The 12,194-nt window shown below is 51.6% G+C and overlaps 1 protein-coding gene across 1 annotated transcript in view; it reads left to right on the forward strand.

Moving 5' to 3' along the window:
- The window catches only part of RPL38 (ribosomal protein L38), a 270,940-nt gene that overhangs the window by 250,213 nt on the left and 8,533 nt on the right, over window positions 1-12,194 (forward strand). The gene's annotated exons all lie outside the window — the stretch shown is intronic.

The following is a 12,194-nucleotide window of genomic DNA, read 5'->3' on the forward strand; positions in this document are numbered from 1 at the left end:
AGGTGCCAGGAGTCACCCAGTTTGTCACTAGCTACGCTAATGTCTAAGGACACAGTGAGCCAGACACAGAACCTGGGGCATCCTGGATCTAACCATTCACAATCTAAGAGTCCTGCCTCTATCCCTCAGAATCCAGGAGTCCAGGCTCTGCCCACCTGGCCCCAGGCTGCAAGCGATCCTCAATAGTCCCCTTTTGTGCCATGTGCTACATGAGCTCTTTGATTACCCCCACCCCCAGCTCAACCGGCTCCCCAAAACTTCACTGCCGTCTGCCTTCCCTTGCTTTTTCATTTCAGACGTATTTTGGTGGCTGCCTGGGTCGTGAGCCGCACCCTGGGAGTTCCCCAGGCCGGTACAGATATCCCTGGGCCTCGGCGCCATAGTAAAGGCTTTGCAGATGAATGGCCCAGGGATCTGGCTTGATTCTTACAGCTGAAGAAAACCCATCACCTGCCCTATCTGTGAGGAAAGAGATATATATAAAAAAAATCACAGGCCTGAAAACTAGCATGTGAGGCAGTTAGCTGCATTTCTCCGTCCCCTACCTCCACCCCCGGGCTTTTAACCATTTCAGTGCCACAGCCCGGCATATGGTCTGTTTCTCTTCTTGCACATGGACCTCAGTTCCTCTTCCCCAGCACACCAGGCAGGGAATTGTTTCGAAGCAAGGAGCTCTAAGATGTTGAAGTTGCAGCCACTCAAAGCAGTTTGCCCTGGAGCAAGAGCTGAGTGTTGTGATCTCCAAACCTGTATTAGCCCCACTGTCTGGTACGGGACGTGGGGCTCTGAGCTAGCTTGGCTCAAAGGGACCTGCTGTGCTTTGTGGGTTTGACTCCAAAATCATCCTGCTTTTAAATGTGTCTGAAAAGCAGGTGTAGACGTCTGCACACGTGGCTGGGCTGCTGTGGATGCCCAGTAGCAAACCCAACGCTCAGGAGTGACTCTACAGTCACAAACCAGTGCATGCACTTTGCAGCTCTAGCGAGCCCTTACAATAACTAAGCAGTGTACACAGCCCAGGGATCAGTGTCAGCTTCAAGCTTCCACAGGGTGACTGTCAAGACCAACACGAGGGGCAGGACTCTAGCAAAGGGGTTGCAGTGCCAGGGGCCGGCGGGAGAGCAGGACAAGATCCGGGGAAGGCGGAGGCTCATCCTGGGCAAGGAGAGGGCGGCAGGCAGCCTTCCCCCTCCTCTCCTGGGGAGTCATCAGACTCTGTCCCTGCTGCATGTGTCTCAGAGGCCAAGTCTTTCCCCAGACACACTTACACAGTGCCCCCAGGCCTGGCCACCTCACCAGCCTTGCTTCAAGCCCCCCCACACTGGCACTGAGCTTCTGGCTGGGCTCCCCTTACTGGCTTCCTCATCTCAGCAGCCTCCGGCCCCTGCTCCCCATGTTCCCCACCAGCGCTCTGATTAATGGCAGCCTAGTCCAGCTCGCTTATCCCAAAGCCTCCCTGTTAGCAAGGTAATCTAGTGCCAGCTGCCGTGCTGGGAACACGCTGAGACTCAGCAGGTAGGAGGGGATGGATGAGATGGGGATTCCCCCCCGCCCCCCAATCCTATCTAGCTGGTTTTGTGTAACAAGGTAACTCTGTGGGGCCGAGCCCACCGTACTGGGACATGGGGGCCATCACGAGGGCGGTTTGCCCCTTCCCCATCTCACAGGCTCCCCCAGCCCCGGGATGGGAGCGGCCCCTTCAAATCTCATCAAGAAATTTCAAGTCATTAAAATACAATAAAAGAGAAATTAAAGGTAATTGCTCCATAAATTATAACTCATTGAAACATCAATTGTGATTTTTATGATTCACAATTGACGTGAGTGATACCCGGCACAGGGCGACAGCTGCACTAGAGAGAGAGAGGGAGCAGGGAGAGGTGGCTGGACACACACACACATACACACACGCACTGGACAGGCCCTCTGTGACACTCACACACATATGCAAACACACGCACACAAACCCCACCCATAAAGATATGCACACTCTCATGCACACAGATCCATGTGCAAATACACAGAAACACATGCACAAGGAGCCAAAAAGAAGCCCCCCACACACACACAAAGCCACAAGGACTCCACACACACACACACACACACACACACACACACACACACACACACACACAGTGCACACAGAGCTACAAGGACTCCACACACACACGCTCCCATCCAGCAGGACAGGGGCGCAGAGAAATGAGGAATTCGAGATCCAAAGATTTTCTTTACAGACAATGTAATGGCGGTGTCTCTGCAGAGCTGTTATCCCTCATGCTCTGTTAAACATGGCTGTTTAATAGGTTTGCAATGAAAAGCTGGTCTTTAGGGAGTTCCGCATGTCTCCCCAATGTACACAGCAGTAATTACTGCAGCTCCAGCAATCTCGCTTTAATGGCGCCATTCCATGGGGGCAGGGAAGGTTTGCACATGTGGATCTGGATGTGAACTTCAGCGCACTAGTGTGTGCGTGGCATTGTGCACGGTGGTTAGGGTGCGTCTGTGGGTGTTCACTCACACGTGGGTTGGGTGGGTGCTGGTATGCGTCTGTGTCGTGTCTCAGGCTCAGCAGCTCCTTCCCAGCTCTGGGTCACCCGTGGGGGGAGAACTTCACCCAGACAGACTGTGGGATTAACCCTTTAGCACCTGGAGACATTCCCATCCTGGGCTGAGGGTGCAGTGGAGAAGGAAAAGGGAGCGAGACACATTTGTGGTGTTCTTTTCCCTTTCTAGGACTCCCCCTCACCTGCGCCACTCGTGAGGGATCCAGGGAGCCCCTCATACAAACTCTCTAAGGGTAAGAGGGGCAAGTTCACCCTCCATGGACCCACTCAGCCGAGACTGCCAGCAAGGGCCAGTCTGGTGATTGGGATGTGGACGGCTGTCCTGCAGGAACTGGGCTGAGACGCACCAGACTTGTTCCACACAGGTCACCACAGAGCTAAGAATGGCAATGACTTTTGGCCACCAGCAAGCTTGGCCAGAAAGCCCCTTGCAGCAGCTCCGAGCCATCCAGCCCCGGCAGCTAATGCTTTTCAGAGCTGGCTTGATCCCAGGCAGCAAATCAAATGGCCTTGCTTAAGGAAAGATCAGCTCAGCCCAGCCCGGCCCTCCCTGCTTCCTCTTGCCCGGAATTGAATTTCAGTTACAATTATTGCCAGGTTTATTTAGAGCCTCGCTGTTGCCTGATCTATTACAATGTTATTTGGAGGTTCTGGCTTTTCTCCTTCTGCAAGGGGAAGCTATTTTGTTCCAATTGAAAAAGTCCTTCTGTAATTATACGACTGGGAAGCAGCCACGGAGCCGATCGATACAGGAAAGCAAAGCGTCGCTGGTTGCAGAGATTACGTTTGAAAAATCATTTTCCGTCGCCTTTGACTTCTCTCTGGCACCCACACTGGGATCTGGACTCGTAAGCTCAGCAAGGACAGGCCTGGTCGCTACTTGGAGGGGAGACCTTGATGGAAAACCTCCCTCTGCAGTGGTGTTAGTCGCTCCATAGGTGACGCTTTTCTGCTTCCTCATCCTGGGGCTAGGCGGCACTGTGCTGTCAGAGGGGCTCTGTTTCGGAGAAGACATAAAACTCAAGTTCTAACCACTTGAAGCCATCAAAGACCTAGCAGTGCAGGATTAGCCTCGCAGTGCTGGCTGGATTCCAGCTCACTTCAGTACATTCTGCATCCCTACGTTTCACCTTGGGCATGGCTTTCTCCTTCTTGAGTTGTGCTGGGAAACAGCCAGTGGCTTCCGCCTCGGGGGCAGCTGCGTTTCAGCGGTGGTTTTCATACCCAGGATTTTTGCTAAGTGCTTTGAGTCCCTCTTTCAATGACAGACTCCATCTGTCACAGGAGATCAATATAATAAAACCCTGTGTTCTAACCAATCTAGCACTAGAGTCAGGACTCCTGGGTTCAAGTCCCAGCTCTGGGAGGGGAATATGGTCTAACAGGTGGAGCAGGGAACTGGCAGGCAGAGATCTTGGATTCCAGTCCCAGCTCTGCTATTATGTGGCTGTATTTGCTGTATCTCAGTTTCCCCATCCGTCGAATGGGTCTAACAGCACTGCCCTGGTTCAGTTTGCTGGTGTTTTCAAAGTCCTTTGAGCTCGTCCTGTGAGAGGCTGCACGTGCAGACCGGGAAAGCTCATGCCAAATATGATGCTCAGCACAGCCGAGCCAGGCAACCTGCTGCAGTGACCAGGCCAGAGGCAGGGGCTGCCCCTGGCCTTGCCAGCAGCAGCTCAGCAACCCCTTTGGCATGGCCCAGGGAAAGAAGCTGCTGCCTGGTGCTGTGGCCTGAGCGTTAGAAGCAGCTCCCTGCCCGAGCTGGCTGCCGATGGGCGCGCTCACTCCTTACAGCGCTGACCTTCACCGTCCCCGCTGCAGCTGCACTTGTCAGGCTGTGACTATGAAATTCCTCGTTAGCAAACGAGGCTCATCTCAGTCTCATTAAGATGAGGGATGGCCATGCCTTTGTGTCTCTCTTCTCCCTGGAGGGATAGGTCTGTGGGCCTCTCTGGCCCCATGGAGACGCCCATGGTGACGCCCATGGCGTCCTCGGCTCTGGAGACAGGCTTCTGGCCCAGGTGACGGCCGAGCTACCTGGGCAGAATGGCAGAGCTGGGGTCAGGCTAGGCGGGGCTTAGGGTCTCCCCCATAATCTCCCCCATGGTGACTCAGTGCACTGACCACAGAGCCAACACCATCAATGTCTTTGGTCTCCTCTTTTCACTCCTGCCGGCCTCCTCCACCCCCAGAGCAGTGACTTCTCCAGTTGCCTCCCACCCCAAACCCCTTCCACCTCAGCCTCTTCCCCAAGCTCTTCTCCACCCTGTACCCCGGTCCTGGTAAGGTGCAAGCTCCTGCCTGCCAGGCTGAAGTGTCAGGCCAGGACCTCCACACCCATGGCTGATGGCTGGCAGGTGTGACCCAGTTCTGCCCTCCCCGCTGCCTAAGTCTCAACTCCTCCCCCAACCCCTCCGCTAGCTCCCAGCTCATGCTTCCAACATCCAGCCCAGCTCCATTCCCACCTTGCGCCTGGTGACGGCAGCTACGAGCGGGGGTGGGGGGGTGCTCCGGCTTTAGCACCAACTGGGGGGCTCCTGGGGCTCCATTCTGGCACACTCCAAACTCCCATGTGCCAGCACTGGGAGCTCTCCAAGGGCCAGAGCAAGACAGACGGGTTCAGCCTTCCAGGTCACCAGGGAGATGTGGGTCTGAGAGCTGTCTCTGGGTCTAAGCTGTGGGGTGGAAGGGAGACATCCCAGCTCAACCTCTGGACCGCCATTCTCCTGCTATGTTTCCCACTCCCCCCCTGCATGGCTCCAAGCACATGCCCCTTGGTGAAGGTCTCCGCTGAGCGGAGTGATAACAGCCCATCCCCATGGTTAATGGGCTGTAAGCCAGTCCCCATGCGAGGCCACTGGGTGTTATCCTGAGCCAGGGAGCTGGATTATTGCCTCATAAAACAGCGTGAGGGCTCCAGTTATTGCTCTCCTGCTACAAGCTCTTAAAAATAATCAGGAAGCTGCTGAGTGACAGTAGCGAATGAGCGGGGCAGAGCAAAGACAGAGAAACAAACAGCCAAACAAATTGTAAGTCGGAAGCCTGGCAAACAATCCATGGGGCTGCTGGACGATCGAGGTGCTAACAGTGCACTCAAGGAAGACAAGGCCATTGGGATGAAGCTAAATGAATTCATTGCATCGGTTTTCACTGTGGTGGATGTGTGGGAGATTCCCAGGCCTGAGCCATTCTTCTTAGGTGACAAATCTGAGGAGCTGTCGCAGACTGAGGCGTCAGTAGAGGAGGTTTTGGAACAAACTGATAAATTTAACAGTGATAAATCACCAGGACCAGACTGTATTCACCCAAGAGTTCTGAAGGACCTCAGATATGAAATTGCAGAACTACTAACTGTGATATTTAACCTATCACTTAAATCAGCCTCTGTACCAGATGACTGGATGGTAATTAACTGTAAAATTCATTTTTAAAAAGGGTTTCAGAAGCAATCCTGATAGTTGCAGGCCAGTGAGCCTAACTTCAGTACCTGGCAAATTGGTTGAACTATCATAACAGAATTGTAGGACACATAAATAAACATGATGTGTTGAGGAAGCCAACATGGCTTTTGCAAAGAAAAATCATGCCTCACCTATCTATTAGAATTCTTTGAGGGAGTCAACAAACATAAGGACAAGGATGATCCAGTGGATTCCGTGTACGTGGCCTTTCAGAAAGCCTTTGACAAAGTCCCTCATCAGAGTGGTGGCTGCTGGCTGAGGCTTTGAAGGCAGCAGCACAGAAGTAAAGCAGCCATACCACAATCCCCCTACAATAATCTTGCGACCCCCCACCCCCTCCACTGTGGACCCACAGTTACAACATGGTGACATTTCAGATTTAAATATCATGACATTTACTATTTTTAAAATTCTGTGACCGGGAAATTGACCAAAATGGACCGTGAATTTGGTAGGGCCCTATTAATAAATGCAAAGTAATGCACATTGGAAAACTTAATCCCAACTGTACAGACAAAATGATGGTGGTCTAAATTAGCTGTTACCACTCAAGAAAAAGATCTTGGCGTCATTGTGGATAATTATCTGAAAACAGCCACTCAGTGTGCAGTGACAGTCAAAAAAGCAAACAGAATGTTGGGAATCATTAAGAAAGGGATCGCTAATAAGACAGAAAATATCATTATGCCACTATATAAATCCCTGATACGCCCACATCTTGAATACTGCCTGCAGTTCTGGTCGCCCCATCTCAAAAAAGATATATTGGAAAGAGTACAGAGAAGGGCAACAAAAGTGATTAGGGGGCTGGAACAGCTTCCAAACGAGGAGAGATTAAAAAGACTGGGACTATTCAGCTTAGAAAAGAGATGACTGAGGAGGGTATTATAGAGGTCTATAAAATCATGACTGATGTGGAGAAAGTGAGTGTAGAAGTGTTATTTACTCCTTTTACATAACACATGAACCGGGGTCACCCAATGAAATGAATAGGCAGCAGGTTTAAAACAAACATAAGGAAGTACTTCACACAACACTCAGTCAACCTGTGGAACAACTCGCCAGGGGATGCTGTGAAAGCCAGAAGCATAACTGGGTTAAAAAACTAATTAGATAAGTTCATGGAGGACAGGTCCCTCAGTGGCTATTAGCCAGGACAATCAGGGACGCGATCCCATGCTCTGGGTGCCCCTACACCTCTAACTGCCAGAAGCTGAGAATGGGCGACAGGGAATTGATGGTTCCCTGTTCTGTTCATTCCCTCCGGGGCATCTAGCATTGGCCACTGTCAGAGACAAGATACTGGACTAGATGGACCATTGGTCTGATCCCAGTATGGCCGTTCTTATGTTCACATTTAACCTGACTTTCAAAATATCCTCCCTGGGTTTTATGATCCCCCTCGAGACCCTGAAATGATGCCTCCACTTCTAGCTGCATGGGGAGTGTGGATAGCAGGTCTATTTGGAGGCAGTGTGCAGAACAATGGAGTGAGACTTAGGACCTGGGTTGTGTTCCCATTGATGTAGGGCAATGTCAGCTCTCTCTGCGCCTCAGTTTCCCCTTTGTCTGTCTTGTCTATTTAGACTGTAAGCTGTTTGGGGCAGGGGCTCTCTCTTGCTAGGAGTCCCTGCAACACAAGCACAAGGTGGCCTCGGTCTTGGTAGAATGAGAGTGGCAACAAGCTTTTAATCAATTACACCCCACGATGCCCTTCAAGTCCTTTCTTCCTGCTGTCCACGGGTCTCTACCTTCTCCCCCAATAACTACGGCTACGATGTAGACACGGGTTAATTTTAGTAAAAGTCATGGACGGGTCATGGGCAATAAACAGAAATTCATGGCCCCGACCTGTCCATGACTTTTACTAAAAATACCTGTGACTAAACCGGGGGGAGAGGGTGCTGGGGGGCCTGGGGGCGCTGCTGCTGAGGGGGCACCCGGGGCCAGCAGCACCAGCTGCCGGGGGCTGTGGACCGTGACTGCTCTGTCCACCTGTCCTGGGGACTGCTGCCAAGGCCCGCTGGAGCAGCAGCTGGTGTGGCTGTGCTGGGGGCCACCTGAGCAGCTGGCCCTGGAGCAGCTGCTTGGGCAGCCCTGGGCTCATCCACATTGGCCACTGCAAAATCAGGGAACCTGTGACTTCCACGACCTCCGTGACAGACACAGAGCCCTACACTGGAATGTATTTCACCAGTGCCCTCTGTGCGCGCAATACCAGACCTGCTCATTGTTGCCCTCTAGTGTCTGGTTTGCAAACAGGCTAAAAGCCCTGCTATTGGTATATCCTAGAATATCAGGGTTGGAAGGGACCTCAGGAGGTATCTAATCCAAACCCCTGCTCAAAGCAGGACCAATTTCCAACTAAATCATCCCAGCCAGGGCTCTGTCAAGCCGGGCCTTAAAAACCTCTAAGGAAGGAGATTCCACCACCACCCTAGATAACCCATTCCAGTGCTTCACCACCCTCCTAGTGAAAAATGGTTTTCCTAATATCCAACCTAGACCTCCCCTTATGCAACGTGAGACCATTGCTCCTTGTTCTGTCATCTGCCACCACTGAGAACAGCCGAGCTCCATCCTCTTTGGAACCTCCTTTCAGGTAGTTGAAAGCAGCTATCAAATCCCCCCTCACTCTTCTCTTCTGCAGACTAAATAACCCGTTTCCTCAGCCTCTCCTCGTAAGCCATGTGCCCCAGCCCTGTGATCATATCCCACAGCAACGTTCTGGTGTCTCAAGTTCTCGGAGCCCATGTTTTGGGGCAGCAGGCTCTAATGCTCCCCAGGCTGCTAGAACCCCTTCGGAATGGCTCTCTCAGACTCCGGTTTTCCCTGCCTTGCTACAGCTAGAAGCAGGTGCTGTGAAACAGGACTTTACGCTGACAGGGACAGACCACGCTCAAGCCCGAGCTGCAACAGTCAGTGACCCTGTGGTGCTAATACAATTTTTTTTCAATTTAAAGGGACTGTCCTATAAATAACACATCCTGGACTTTGGACTGGTTCTGATGATTTATGGCCTTTAATTTCCCCCAATACTTACTCCTGTTCCCACTTCCCCTTTGGCGTGGCAGGTGTTTATCTTCCCTTTTTTTTTAATTTGAAACATCCATCTGGTGATTGCAGTGATCGGAGAGTTTGCAATACTGAATGCATTAAAGCCCTGACAGCTCTATCGATTTCCTTTCTCCTGCTGCATAACATGAGATATACACCAGCAGATAGGCTGGCCCCTGCCCCATAGACGAAAGGGGCTGTCCCTTTCTGTAGATCTAATGTTCCCTCTCCCAAGCTCATTTTGATAGATAGGAAAATTCTTTGTCCCTTAAAGTGAAGATGAATTCTCCTTCACTCCAGTATAATTCTCTTAGATCTGTAGAAACCTCCATTTAATTTATCTTCTTTCCCAGGCGATAGATATTTACTAGGATTTGTAAGAAAGAGCCCACAGGGGGAAAGCCCAGATGCTCTGGTGATCGGTATGGGAGAAAAACCGCCGTGGAGATAAAAGTTCAGATCCAGATCCAGACTTCTCTAAAGCAGATCAGTTGGACTGACTGATTACAGCCAGAGCTGGGCTCCAGGGCTGTAGAGAAGGGCTGGAGCAAAGCTCAAGTCTAGATGCTGATCAGGGTCCAAAGCTCCTCAAAGCGGTTCCTTGCTGGTGTCTTGGGCTTGGTCTGTCTCTGTTGTGCCGTGGTCCAGTTTCCCGGCCCAAGGGGCTGCTCCGGCTCCCGTGCAGCTCACAGGGAGTCTTGGGGGAGCTTGTGCTCTAGGGCTGGGGGAAACTCTGCCACCAGTGTCTCAACTCACCTGACCCTTCTGCCCAGACTTCCAGCCTGACCCCACCCCCCTCTCCACCCACAGAGCTTTGTGTGTTTCATGATAAACACAAGCCTGTCTCTCTCCTTCCTAGGGCTGGCTGGGAGCAGAGAGGAGAAATCACTCCAGCAAAGCCTGAGCCCCCAAGCCAGAGCTTTCAATCTTCTCTGCCCTCTCGTTCCAGGCTGTACACGTGTCTGACAGATGAGCTGTGGTCTCACAGCCCCGCTGGGTTCTATTCCCAGCACTGACCTGCCCTGTGACCTCTGTGGGCCTCAATTTCCTCACCTGAAATCTGGGGGGGGGAGGGAGATGAGACTTGCCTTTTTTTGTAAAGTGCTTTGAGATCAAAGGATGGAAACTGATGTAGAAGCAAAGTATTACCAAAGTCACCCAATGCAGCCTCACAGACATCAGACACTGTCAGTGAAGCGTCTGTTCCTTCCCCTTGTCCCTCGCCAATCCCCTCACAGCCAGCTGGACATGCGTGCCCCCCAGGAGCAAGGCTCCTAGCATTTCTAAATCCCAGAAAGCGGAAACAGGGCAAGGGTGCTTAGAGAGAACCTCACACCCAGGAGAAATTCCTGCCGTGATCCCCTTGTTGGAGGATGTCACTTTCACAGCCAGGCACCTGCTGTGTGCGTCAAACAGCCCCCTGGTCCTGTTGGCTTGCTATTACCCCATTCCCCTAAACTCCCAGCGAAGCACTAAACCCAAGAAATAAATCAACACTGCATTGCTGCCCTTAGCAGATGATCCAGCCTCCCCACGATCGCCCCCGCCCGCAGCTGCTCTTTGGACGGCAGCAGAATGATGGATTGAGGATGCCGGGTGGAAGGAACCTGATGGCTGTTCTGGACAAAGCAAGCCACGGCTGGGCAGTGCTGTTAGGAAGCGTTAACCTTTCCCAGGGTCATCACCCAATGCAATACCTGGAACGAGCCTGCTTTGCTCTTTACATCGACTCTGTTTGTGCAAAGGTGCTAAAGTGTTGCTAAAGCTCCCTCCTGTGGATGAACTGTTCCATTACACCCCTAGCCCTGACATGCGGATCTTTAAAGGGGGCCCTGAACAGGACAGCTTGGGAGACATGCAGGGAGACCAGATGTCCCAATTTTATACGGACAGTCCCGATTTGGGGGGATTTTTCTCATATAGGCTCCTATACCCCCCCAGCCCCATCCCGGCTTTTCACACTTGCTGTCTGGTCATCCTACACGGTGGAGGGAGGGAACTAGTTGGATAAAGGAGGCCTGAAATATTTTCTGTTTTGAAAACTCCACTGGTTCTCTGCCATAGAAGTCAAAAGGAGACAATGGCACCACCAGACCTAACATGACATTTGCCACCAACTCGGTCCTATAATCTGTATTGCAGCAGCACCTATGAGCTGTAGTCATGGACCAGGCTCCCATTGTGCCAGGCGCTGTACAAAAATAGATGGGCTTCACTTCTACGTTCTAAAACTTTCCCCTCTCCTTTGCTCTATTCAGATTGTAAGCTCTTTGGGGCAGGGATTCTCTGATTCTGTCTGTCCGGTGCCTAGCACCATGGCATCCCATTCTCAGGTGGCCCCCAGGTACTGCCATACTTCCCTCTGATGACTTCAGATTAGTGAACTGAGCGTCGCTGCCACCATATGAAATAGGTGTCATTACCCCCATTTTACAGATGGGGAAAATGAGGCACCTAACAGCTGGATTTGACTTGTCCAAAATCACACAGTAAATCTGGAGTTTATCATAGAATCAGAATATCAGGGTTGGAAGGGACCTCAGGAGGTCATCTAGTCCCACCCCCCGCTCAAAGCAGGACCAATTCTTCTGCTGAGAACAGAACCCAGGCTCCTTCTGTGGTTGCCTTAACCACAAAAAAGCATCCTTTCTCCTCTTGTCTCAGAAACATAGGGCTGGAAGGGACCTCGAGTACTCATCAAGTCCCATCCTCTGAGCTGTGGCAGGACCAAGAACAGCTAGGCCATCCCTGACAGGTGTTTGTCCAACTGGTTTTGAAATGCTTGCAACGATGGGGACTCCAAGACCTCCCCTGGGAAGCCTATTCCAGAGCCTAACTACCCTTAGAGTTAGAAAGTGTTTCCTAACATCTAACATAAATTTGCCTTGTTGCAGATTAAGTCCATTGCTTCTTCTCCTATCTTCAGTGGACATGGAAAACAATTGATCCCCATCCTCTTTATAACAGCCCATAACATTTTGGAAGACCTGGATCCCAGCACTAAGCAAACGGAGGTTGTAACAGTCAGCCAAGGAACTGCAGTGCATGGCATTCAACCCTGTATTAACACAAATATGGTCATGTCTACAATGACCCCAAGCTGGGAACT

This window comes from Chelonoidis abingdonii, chromosome 13 (genome assembly GCF_003597395.2).
Source record: "Chelonoidis abingdonii isolate Lonesome George chromosome 13, CheloAbing_2.0, whole genome shotgun sequence".
Classification (NCBI taxonomy): Eukaryota; Metazoa; Chordata; order Testudines; family Testudinidae; genus Chelonoidis; species Chelonoidis abingdonii.